Source organism: Lineus longissimus, chromosome 19 (genome assembly GCF_910592395.1).
Source record: "Lineus longissimus chromosome 19, tnLinLong1.2, whole genome shotgun sequence".
Classification (NCBI taxonomy): Eukaryota; Metazoa; Nemertea; class Pilidiophora; order Heteronemertea; family Lineidae; genus Lineus; species Lineus longissimus.
In genome coordinates this window covers 12667720-12679138 of record NC_088326.1, presented here as the reverse complement: position 1 = coordinate 12679138, position 11419 = coordinate 12667720, and the positions used below count along the sequence as shown (strand labels likewise).

General features: G+C 39.8%; 1 protein-coding gene across 1 annotated transcript in view; it reads left to right on the top strand.

Annotated features, from left to right (window-relative positions):
- The first annotated feature begins 1224 nt into the window (after positions 1–1224).
- LOC135503129 (uncharacterized) overlaps positions 1225–11419 on the top strand; it is a 45242-nt gene continuing 35047 nt past the window's right edge. The window contains exon 1 of the mRNA XM_064796502.1: positions 1225–1678. The gene's annotated coding sequence lies outside the window, so the exon portion shown is untranslated. The remainder of the gene's footprint in view (positions 1679–11419) is intronic.

The window sequence follows — 11419 nt, the reverse complement described above, 5'->3', positions numbered from 1 at the left end:
CGAAGGAAGACAACACTTAATGAAGTTAATTTAGACCCAAGACGATTTTTTATTCAAGGGAGGTTTCAATCAATTCTCCTATACGAAATTCTTAATCGTTGCTTCAATTGTTTTTAGGAACGGATGTGTGTCTGACTGTTGACAAATAACATGATTTTACCATGGTACATTGTAAAGTAGTGAGAGCTAAATGGAATATTTAGAGCAATTTATCATATGTCATCTTTATTTGGCCTTGCCACATCATGCCTATCGACCCCATTGAAAGTGGTTCGTGGAGGTCGATGTTATCACAATCTGCCCTGATAACCCTTTGATAAGACAGAAGAACAATGGGAATTTAGGCCTATGTGCGAGCGGGCTTTGTTTAAAAACAATGGGAATTTAGGCCTAGTTTCGAGCGGGCATTGTTTAAAGACAATCGACCATGTGTTGGACTAGGCCATAATTCTTTTAACGGGGAGATAATAGTAAAATATATTAAATGTAATGAATGCAGTTTAGCACATCACAAGACTAGGGTTCTGGTATGTTAGAAGGAAATGTAATGACATTTGATTAAAATGCCTATCAGTTTGTCAAATTTGCCCGGTCAGACGAGAAATTTGCGTCGTCAACTGTCTAATACGTCTCCTGATTTGCCCACTGAAGGTCAGCTGACAAATCAATGCCATTTTTAGATTATTATTGGTCATTTGATGACCCAAATTATTCAATTGAATTAGCATTAAAGGCCGACTTCGTTCGTTTCAAAGGTGGAAAGATTAAATTGAATTCGAAAATTTACAATTGTGTAAACGCAAGGAATATAACGCGGCTATACGAATATTCTACAAATGTCCTGTTCTGTAGCAAATCTGCGTGCATAACAACTGTACTCCGATGTTTATTTCTGTTGACCTTATCCACGAGAAAATAAAATGAGCACAACAGGCGTTGTCTTAAAGCAATCTTGCCATCAGAAATGGTGGGGAATTTTCGCCATGTCCGCCAAATCGTAACCTTGCGTACGGAGAGTGGTCGCCTCTTCAAACCTGATTAAGCTTCACGATGACTTGGTATTACAAACAAGCACTGGTTAGAAAATGCATATTTGTCGAGAAATAATTCCGACCGAAACCTATCCTTATTCAGTTGAACAGTTCCCACGCGGCTGAACCTCGTACCAAGGCATAACAGATGATACTCGACCTCTTATCCAGGTGTCACTTTCTCCGATAAGAATCTCAAAACTGTTTATCAATAATTTGTGTTTTTGCACATCAAGTCTGACATACTCCGATCGCGGATGATACTGTCTGAAACCGACAGTAAATATTCATAGCCTACCTCATCATTCTGTTGTAATTACCGTTGGCATCGTTCGAAATTAAGGTAGCCAGACAAGACGGCGAACCCATCCGGCTCGCAGCATATTTTGCGGGGGCAGCATTACTACGCGTCAGTCAATCGTCGGCGTGCAACAAGGTAACTTTGATTTTGAAACGAGGCTTGAGGGGACTTTGAGGGTACTGCGGGAATCACGGACCTTCAGGCATATTTAAACTGAACGGAACCACGATAGCTTCTCTTAGTTTGCTTCACTTACGCATCGGACTTAACGCAACGAACGGGAACTAGTCTAGGAATTACAGGAGTGATACTGCGTGTCACGGAATTAAAAAAAGGACTTATTTTGGTAAGTCATCATGATGTAGATGTATGTTCTTGAACAGTTTTGCACATAAGTAACAAGTGTTTGATGTTTTCTCAATCTTCGTTCTCATTTTATTGTTTTTCAAAGTGCTTTTCGTCGTTTCCGTACACTAATGAGTCTTCACGGCCCGGTAGTCCGAAACAAGCTTTGTCACTGGTGTGTTTACTTAAATTGGCAATGCCTGATGGACCTGACTGATGAAGAAAACGCCAAATTATAGTAACGCCAGCGTTATTGACCACACTAACTGTAGTGATGTTTTCTTCGGCATATGTAATTACAAACGACGAAGTGCGGGTTTGCCTCACCTGATCTTTAGCATCTCAAATAAATCTTTGATTGTGCTTTCCGTGAACTGGCCCATGGAAGGTATTCGTATCTCATTTCGGGACCAAACTTCATTTTGTGTGACGTACAGTGTGGCGAAAAAACAAAAAGAGAAATCACCAAACAAATGTGATTTTTTTTGTGTGTATCCACAATTGGATGAAGGAAAAATATATTTAAAGAAATCCAAGTTGTAAAACTATATCAAAAGAAATCCAAGTAGTTTTATAGCACAAAAAAGCATAACTCAGTAACCCTTAGCAGCGTGAATTTCGTGAACGATAGTTTATTTATTTCAGCCGACGATGTATTGGTGCTCTCAAAGGTGAACAAGATCAGTTGTCTCGGAAGATTTCTTTCCCAAATAATTGGTAATTTCATTTTATTTGTAGTGTAATCTGTTAATCGATATTTTAACATGAGAGTGATCCGTCACAGGGCCCTTTTCCGATTAAATCCGGAACATCTGCACTGCAACGCGAAAGCGACTTGAACACAAGAATGCTTTAGTAGTCGGATGAGGGTTTGAAAGAAATATCCAGTTTAAGAACGCGAATGAATTCGTGAATAGATATTTGAACAGTTGTGGCGAGACAATTCCACAGCAAAGGAGCAGAACGCCTGAAAAAAGTTGGCAGGTTTCAGTTGTATGGTTGGTGTCCGGAAGGAAGGTGACGAATGAACGAATGAGTTACTCAGTACAAATACAGTAATTGCGCGCAAACACTAGCCCCATTCCCAGATGGTGGCAACATTTAATAATAATGAAGATGACGCTGTAAATGTATCGTTTGGCTGTAACGTGATTTATTATGTAATGTTTTGCGTGATCCTTCAGCCGGAAACATTACAGTACATTACGGAGTTTTCGCTATTCTCCGAAACGCCTGCGCGAACACTTGATCGGCATCGTTATCAGGCGGTCGAACAGTAGGATTGGTGTGTCGGGATTCTCCGAAGCCTCCCACCGCGAATCCCTGCACCTCATTAGAAAATCATTGTAATGTAACTTAGGAGGAAACCGGAGAACCGGAGGAAAGATACTCGCACTCAGAGAGAGTCGCTCTCTCTATCACATAAGACGTGACCGAGTGGGAGTCGAACTCATGACCTCCGTACATCGGTTTTTTCACTGCGCCAATCTAATCAGACAGGATCCACTATGTACCACGGTCTGCTTATTAAGCATTTCACTTTAGTGAGTGTCTGGACTTTGCATCCCACATTGTCGAACGGAAGAGCACCGTTCCTGAGTAGATTATGTCAGGTAGTTCACACGCCAAAGTGTTTGTTAACACCGACATAACAAATATATAGTTGGAAACGGCCATTAGCACCAGCGCACGCTTCTCGTAAATAGTCCACAACGCGGTATTGAATTCACTAATATGCGTCTAATTGTGGCGATTGGGTCCCTGATGATTTTAATGATAACATTATTAGGTGTTAATGTGAAATACGGGAGGCGATATCTACACATGGACATATAAAGCAAACGCTAGCGATTGTAACTGAACGATATATTTAAATTGAGACTATGGCGACGTTTTGTGATGATTTGACCAATTACAGTCTTACCAGAGTCTTTTGTTTGAAAGTCTCTGGTCTTACCATAAACAAAAAAGAGAAAAAAAAAGTCATGTGAGACCTTATGTTTATTCTATATGACTGTACCTCTAATTTCTCCTTTCATCTTTCATAATACCATTGATTGAGACAATAGATAAGATGACTCATCAGAAAAGGATGACACAAAAGAAGATAGACGAGATTAAACAAAGCCAGGCTATCATCAAATCATTTAAGCCTACCTATACTTGACTTTCATTTTCTTTGACATGAGACCTAGACTTATTGAGCTAATATCGATAGTACAGGGAGTTTTAGTCAGCAAATGGAACATTGATTTTGCTTTAGGGCTCTGATGGACAAGCGATACCTTATGTTTATCGGTTGTGGGGTATTATAAGATATAACCCCAGGTTTCAGGGTTTTAAAGGAAGGTTGTAATAATTACATGTTTGATGATTTCCAAAAGTTTGCTCGGTAATAGCTTGGAATAGCTAAACTGGTATCGGGTATTGAAACGACAAATAGTTACATTTATGTGGATGAGAGAAAATGAGAAAAAGTTACTAAGTATATTAAATGAATATTGAACATGGGTAGCTTCTAATGTCAGTATAGACATTTTATTGGTCGGAAATTTGCCAAACTCGTTTGGTAATTACAGGCGCAGTTACGGATCTGACAGGCAGGATTTTCAAAACAACAGGCGAACAAACCACTACCAATTTTCCTCAGATGAACATGAAAACGGTAGGCCTTTAATACCACTTTCCGATGCCCGATGGCGAGGTGTAATATCAGTCGTCAGAAAAGGCAAAAATACAAGGGACACAACCCTACAAGAGCGTTAAAGAAGATGGGCACTATTTGAAGATTATGAACGTTTACTCGATCGCTGATAGGGCGTACATGACAGATAAAAGGAATATATTGGAAAGATGTTATAAGAAAGATTGAAAATGTTTTCACGTATTGTTAGGGACTCAATATAATGCATTATCCAATGCCCGACATTTTGCCCCAATAAGTTCAGCTCACCTTACAGGTCGACCACAGGCACCGCCATTTTGGCTAGAAACTTGAAATCCTAAAGCCCACAATAGGCCTTTCCACCGAATAAAGAGTCACATGCGCCACCATGCGACGGGTTAGTGGTTTAAGTGGCCTGAACTGACCTGGGGCCGGCGATTTGATCCGTCTCCGTGTAGACAGCGCAAAGCCAGTTACAGGTGATCCGGCTTCAAGTGGCTCGAGGTGAGGAGGGCTAAAACCGTCCTCGTGTAAAAGCAACTAATATGATAAGGATTCTTTCAAATGAAGTAAATGCAAGTTTCAAGAGTGGGGGCGAGTCAGTCCTCTGAAAAACAAAGAACTGGTTCACACCCCTGAAATTGAGATAAGGCTAGTCGTCTATTGATCTGTCAACGTTAAAGAGATACATTACAGTTTAAAGACAATAGACCGCGTATTTGGCTAGGCCTGAATTCTTTTACCTGCGGGGTAAGGGCCAAAATACCGTCATGTCATATTGAAAATGTATTGGCTGGTCGTTGCATGATTTTTTGTCGCACTGCAAACTTCACAATCTCAGATATTTTAAATAATCAATTAATGTTAGTGGTTTTAATATAGAAATTGCACTTTGATGAAATTTCAAAAACCCATTAAGACATGCAGGTAAACAATATCGCGCCCTAGCAAGGCAAATTGAATAGAGGATTTTGTACTTTGACGAAATACCCGTTCTTCTTTCATCTTAGGAGTTCAGAGTTGAATTAAGGCATCACATTTTTTCATCTTTGTGATATCTTGACAGTGAATTGATAAAAAAATATCTGAGTTCAAGAAAATATGCACCGCACTTTTGAAAAAAGACGAGCTTTTGGGATTTCTGAAGTTCGAATTCTTATGCTTTATTGATTCCTGGCATTGCCTCGTATTTTCCATCGTCAATTTTTTATGAAATAGTCCGCATTTCTAAAACACCCTCGAGCATCAACTTAATCATACATTGTTAAAGAAGTCAATATAGAGAAAATTGTCTAACTGAATGTTTTGTTAAACATTGTTTCAATTTCAGATATTTTTAACAACATCTACCACAAGAGGAATAAAGGCAGTGACTATTTATTTACAATAATTGGAGGCAAAATCAGAACAAACAATCGATTACTTTGATATAATCGACCCTTGTGTACTTTGACTTTTAATAAACTGTACAATGACTCAGTCAAGCCACAGTTTAAATTATGGTATAATCTTTCAAATATTCTATAACTTTGATATCTAAAACCACATTCAAAATCATCAGTAGATTCGGTCAGATCAATCACCATCGAAAATGCGGGATATTGATGACAGATACAGAATCTGATAGATGTTAAAGCGACATTTTTATATCAATGCTGGTTTGGCAGTAATTCTTCAAAATATAACGAAAACGATATTCCCTCTCAATCAACTAGACTTTGATGTTTTCACCCCAAATCTTGGTTCAGTTCTCAGACTGACATTGTCTCCATGTCATCAAGAACATTTTGAAAAAATGTTGATATTTTGAGAACATGTCCTAGTTATCATTTCGCGATATTTTGAACAATAAATGGTTAATTAGCATTGATATTGATATTTCGGTCTATTGTCTTTAAACAAAGCCCGCTCGCACCTAGGCCTAAATTCCCATTGTTCTACTGTCTTATCAAAGGGTTATCAGGGCAAATCCACTTTTGTTGTCTTCAAACAAAGCCCGCTCGCACCTAGGCCTAAATTCCCATTGTTCTACTGTCTTATCAAAGGGTTATCAGGGCAAATCCACTTTTGTTGTCTTCAAACAAAGCCCGCTCGCACCTAGGCCTAAATTCCCATTGTTCTACTGTCTTATCAAATGGTTATCAGGGCAAATCCACTTTTGTTGTCTTCAAACAAAGCCCGCTCGCACCTAGGCCTAAATTCCCATTGTTCTACTGTCTTATCAAAGGGTTGTCAGGGCAAATCTTGATGACATCGACCTCGGCGAAATAGCTTTCGGAAGGTTCGATAAAACCGGCAAGGAAAAGCAAACGTAATGGAAGGTCGCCTAGATTTGGAAATATCTCACCAAGTTGAGTTTATTTTTATATTATATCTATCAACAACGCAGGAACGAACAAAGGAAGTATGATACTATCAATGACAGACAACATGTTGTCATTAATTTCCGCAAAATCCAAATCAGATACATAATAAACATATTGTTTACAGAGATATGTGATTTGGTTAATCGCGAAGTTTTAGAGAAGGACTTGATTACACTACAGACCTTTTTACACGTCGTTCGAACGTTTATCATAACCTGCCTAGTCACACCAAACAGGGGTCCAGAAATCTTACCGACCACGGAACCGATACATACATGTATTAACATGCTTACAGATACATGTACTCCATAATACAAGTGAATAATACGGGAATAATATTGCTCAAAATGGAAATAATACCGCGGTATCAACCTCATTAGCTAATTACCACATTCGCAGCACACTGAGACATCCTCGGAAGACTCCTGACAAGCGATATATCATGTCACAAAAAGCTTATAAAGCGCGAGTTAGTGATGACGTGTAATTACTTGCGGGGATTATGAAGTTCTCCAGAGGCTAAGGCCAAACGTCTTTACGCAAGGTCGGAGGGGGGAAATGAAATATGCAGATTGCATTAGCTGCAATAAAATATCAAGGGAAGTCCAATTTATATTCAGATAAACAATTCCGATAGGGGAGTTACCTGCTACTGTAAACTACTTAATACATTACCAAATGTTCGCGTCTCTCTATTTATGAGATTTGCGAAATTTCTCAGTCTATTTTGGCGCATAAGGAAATTTCTTTTTCGGTTTTGTATTCAAAAGGTATTTTTCGCGAGTTTCTTAGGGGTGTTCGCGAAAACCGTGAAAATAGGCAGGTTTGTAACTCTTCCGAAGAGCAACGAACGACGAAGTGTGAAACTGTGTCATGGAGTGGTTTTCCAGATTAATTTCTCGTGCTACTAAAGTATGAAAGCCGATTTATGAGTGTCGCCGAAATGACTTCGAGCAGGGCTTGATGACACCACTGGCATCCAAACACTGAACTTCCTACTTCGTCGTTCATGTATGCGCTGCCTGCCTAAAACACCCGCAAATGATATGAGCTTTGAGGTTAAGGATACAGGTCAACACGGAAGAGTCCGGTCGAAAAAGCTATTTTAAGAAGTATTGCCTGTATAAATAAGCATGAAGAGGCATTATGTCATTTTGCCCCTTAACTAGCAGTTTAAGGAATTTAGGCCTAGCCCAATACGCGGTCTATTGTCCTTTAACAAAGCCCGCTCGCACCTAGGCCTAAATTCCCATTGTTCTTTTGACTTCTAAATAGGTCACCAGGGCAAATATTGATAACACCTACTCTCGAGAAACAGCTTTCATGGCGGTTGATAGGCCTAACCTGACATGGGCTAATAAACGGAATGAGTCAGGCTGAGAAGAATGCCAGAGGTGAGGCCATTAGCTACAAAAAGCTTCGCCATTGCATTCCGGTTGTGAAGTTCCACCATTGCATGACCGCGCCGGATAGGATTACGCATTTCTCCCAGACCAGTGAAATCCAAGCGTCTTAGCAGAGTCAGAAAAGAAACGACAGATCATGTTGATTGCATTACTGAACAAAAAGAGTTGGTAGAAAAGCTAGATGTATTTTATTCTCCAAGCTTCGTTCTAGGAATTGTACTTTATTAACTTGTGATCATACTCTGCACGACTGCTGGCGCGGGATTTTTGGTTGCAGGATTCCTCTTGAGGTCGAGGTAGTCTTCGTGGCAGAGTCGAAAAAGGAATGTAACATAATGTTGTAAGATTGAATGTAAGATGTTGATTGCGTTTATTGAACAGAAAATACAGGGAAGTGAAGAACTGGTGCTGTCCACTCTCCGGGCTTATCCTTGTCACAATTTCTCCCAAGTCGAACCCATAGCAGAGTCGAAACAGGAATATAGGAGATGGTTGATTGTTTTACTATTATATATGGGCAGAACAACATGCTCCAAACTTCACCCTTGGTAACCATTTCCTTGCGTACCATCCACTGCGTCACTGTGCCAGGAGGGTCTACGCATTCCTCCCAAGTCAGACCTAGCGTCTCATCTCCGCCACAGGACTGTGGTTATAGTTTTACTTAGGCAGGTTGAACGCTGAAGAAGAAGAAGAAGAAGACCTAGCGTCTCAATAGCAGAGTAAAAAAGGAATATAATATAAAGTAAATGTTGATTGCATTACCGAACTGAAAGTAATTCAGGAATACAGAACAGTTGGCATTATTAACTCTCCAATCTCAGCTCTCGGTAACCATTTCCTTGCTCATCATTCACTGCATCACTGCGCCAAGGGACTTCGCCGGGGAAAAAGAAGCTAGCATTCTCATTGGAATGAAGATTATTTGTTATGTTTTTTCCCCCGGCCAATTCAACTCAATTTTGCTTCAGATTTTCCATTCTGCGCAGGTATTGGACAAGTCCCCTGACACCTTAATGGCTAAATAATGGACTTTCTCTCTTCTTTAACGCCTTTAGTGATGTAAGGATCTTTTTAACAAGAGTTAGGATTGCGTGTAACTGAATCATATGATAGAAATCGCGACAGTTGTCGTCAATAATCGTTAAAAAAGGCACTTTTTGTAAGCATTGAGAAGAGCTTCGAACAAAGAAGTACAACGGAACAATTGACGACCAAGCATCGCCGGTCCCCAATGGTTTCCTCTCTAATTACCAGTACAAGCCCCGGTAACAAAAAAAAATTGGCTTTGAAACATTTTTTCAGAATTTTGAACTTATGGAAAATTTCAACAATTTTGGCGTTAAAACCTAATCAATCATTTTGTCCCCGGATTTTCAAGTTCACGAACGCGCGACCAGCCCGGTAACGCGACCATTCAACCTCGGACCAATGAGTGGTCGTGTTACCGGGGTTCCACTGTATAAAGGTAAAGTGTTCACCATCGGAACATTGATGCCTGTGCCCGAGGTGGAATCTATGACTATTATAAGAAACCACGTTTTAAATCGGATCTCAATAAGACCATTGTGGTCGGCAAGCCTCTTACACACGGTATACCCACACTTCAAATCGGTCTCACATTGAGTCCATGATCACTCATGATTGCAGTTCGCAGTGACAGAAATAGCTTGTTTTCTGGTCGCTTCAGGAAATATTCTTTTTTAATCAAATACCCAAAAGATGAAGCGAAACTTGAGTTACTGTACGTACAACAGTGATGAATACCAGTGTCGGTGATAAGATGCAACACGCTCACATCGGAGACAGCATGTTTGAAATAAACATTGATGGAACGCCCGAGGATAAAATGCGTTGAAGATGAGCTCCTTTGATATTTCAAAACACAAGACTAACTGAATCTGTTTACAGACTTTAAAATCAATAAAGTATCCATGCAATTTTTTCAAATCTATCATCTCATTTGACCTATGACCTATATGCACTCTGAGAAAGATTCAAATACCTCCAACCACATTGAAATGTGGTTCTGACAGCTTATTGACTACTTAACTATTGTACCTACATGTATCAAATGTCTTCTTATATCGACACTAATTAAAACCACTGCAACCAAAACGAAACACAATTAAAAATTCATCTTCTATACTCTTAAAACTGCAGGTAATGCAGGATGGTTTTTTGCAGCAACTGTGAGTAGGATAACGGCAAATATAGCTCGTGAGACTATAGCTTTACTCGGTGCAAATCTGCCGCAAGCTTGCTGCAGGCGTAAATGTAGCGACTTTAGATTGCCGGCTTTAGCTTCTAACTTTTGTTCGCCAGGAGAACTTTGAGGAGATCATATCTTAAAAATTGTCTTTAGCACTGAATTTACAACCCCTGTCATGTCCAGCGTGCTATTTAAACACAACAAAATTGAAATCCTGTTCTGGTTGAGATTCAGGATAGGTTAAAAAAACATCGGAGAGGATAACGAAAGAAATTGAGTTTAGAGCTGAGCGTAACCGAGGAGATTATCAGCTCTATAAACAATATTTGGCGATTGTAATCTAAGTAGGAGGAAACTGGAGACCCCGCAGGAAACCTACGATGTCGAAGAGAGTCGCCCTCTCTGTCACATTAGTGTACCGGGGGTCGAACCCGGGACCTCAGAGGTGACAGTGCGGTGGTTTCCACTGCGCCAGAGATAACGATAAAGACTAAATTCGACCGTCACCTCGTCCTCGAGGTGTCAACTACACTGTATATACACGCGGGTGCATTAAATGCATCTAAATATTAACGAAGGAACGCCAGTCATCACCCTTTGAGTGTTGCATGACCTTCATCTAAATGTTAATAAATAATACACGACGGGTAAGGTTATGAAATTATCTCATAGAAAGGGTGATATTAAGTTTACTTGCTAGTATAAATCATTTACATGACTGTTTACAATGTTAGACTGAAATTAGAGTTGTTAAATGGTGTCGCCTGCACGCGTCGGTGACTTTGTCATGGTATCAGTGACGTCATTATCTAAAATTGCATTTGCGCCTTTTCAGTTTGTGGCTATTATAATTAGTATGTAATATTCCTTCTTCTTGCTGCGTTTATGCCACAGCCCTGAACTCACTCTGAGGAAAGGACGCGACGCTGAGTCTAGTTGGACGTCCCGGGCTAGGCAACTATTGCCAATAATATCCATTTTTATGTTCCAATTTAAACTAAAAACGTATTTTCAAGCAAACACCTCATCGCTGTGACTAGTATAATTGGTAATTAAAGGTAAAATTTTGCAAATGCAAAATCAACCATGCATC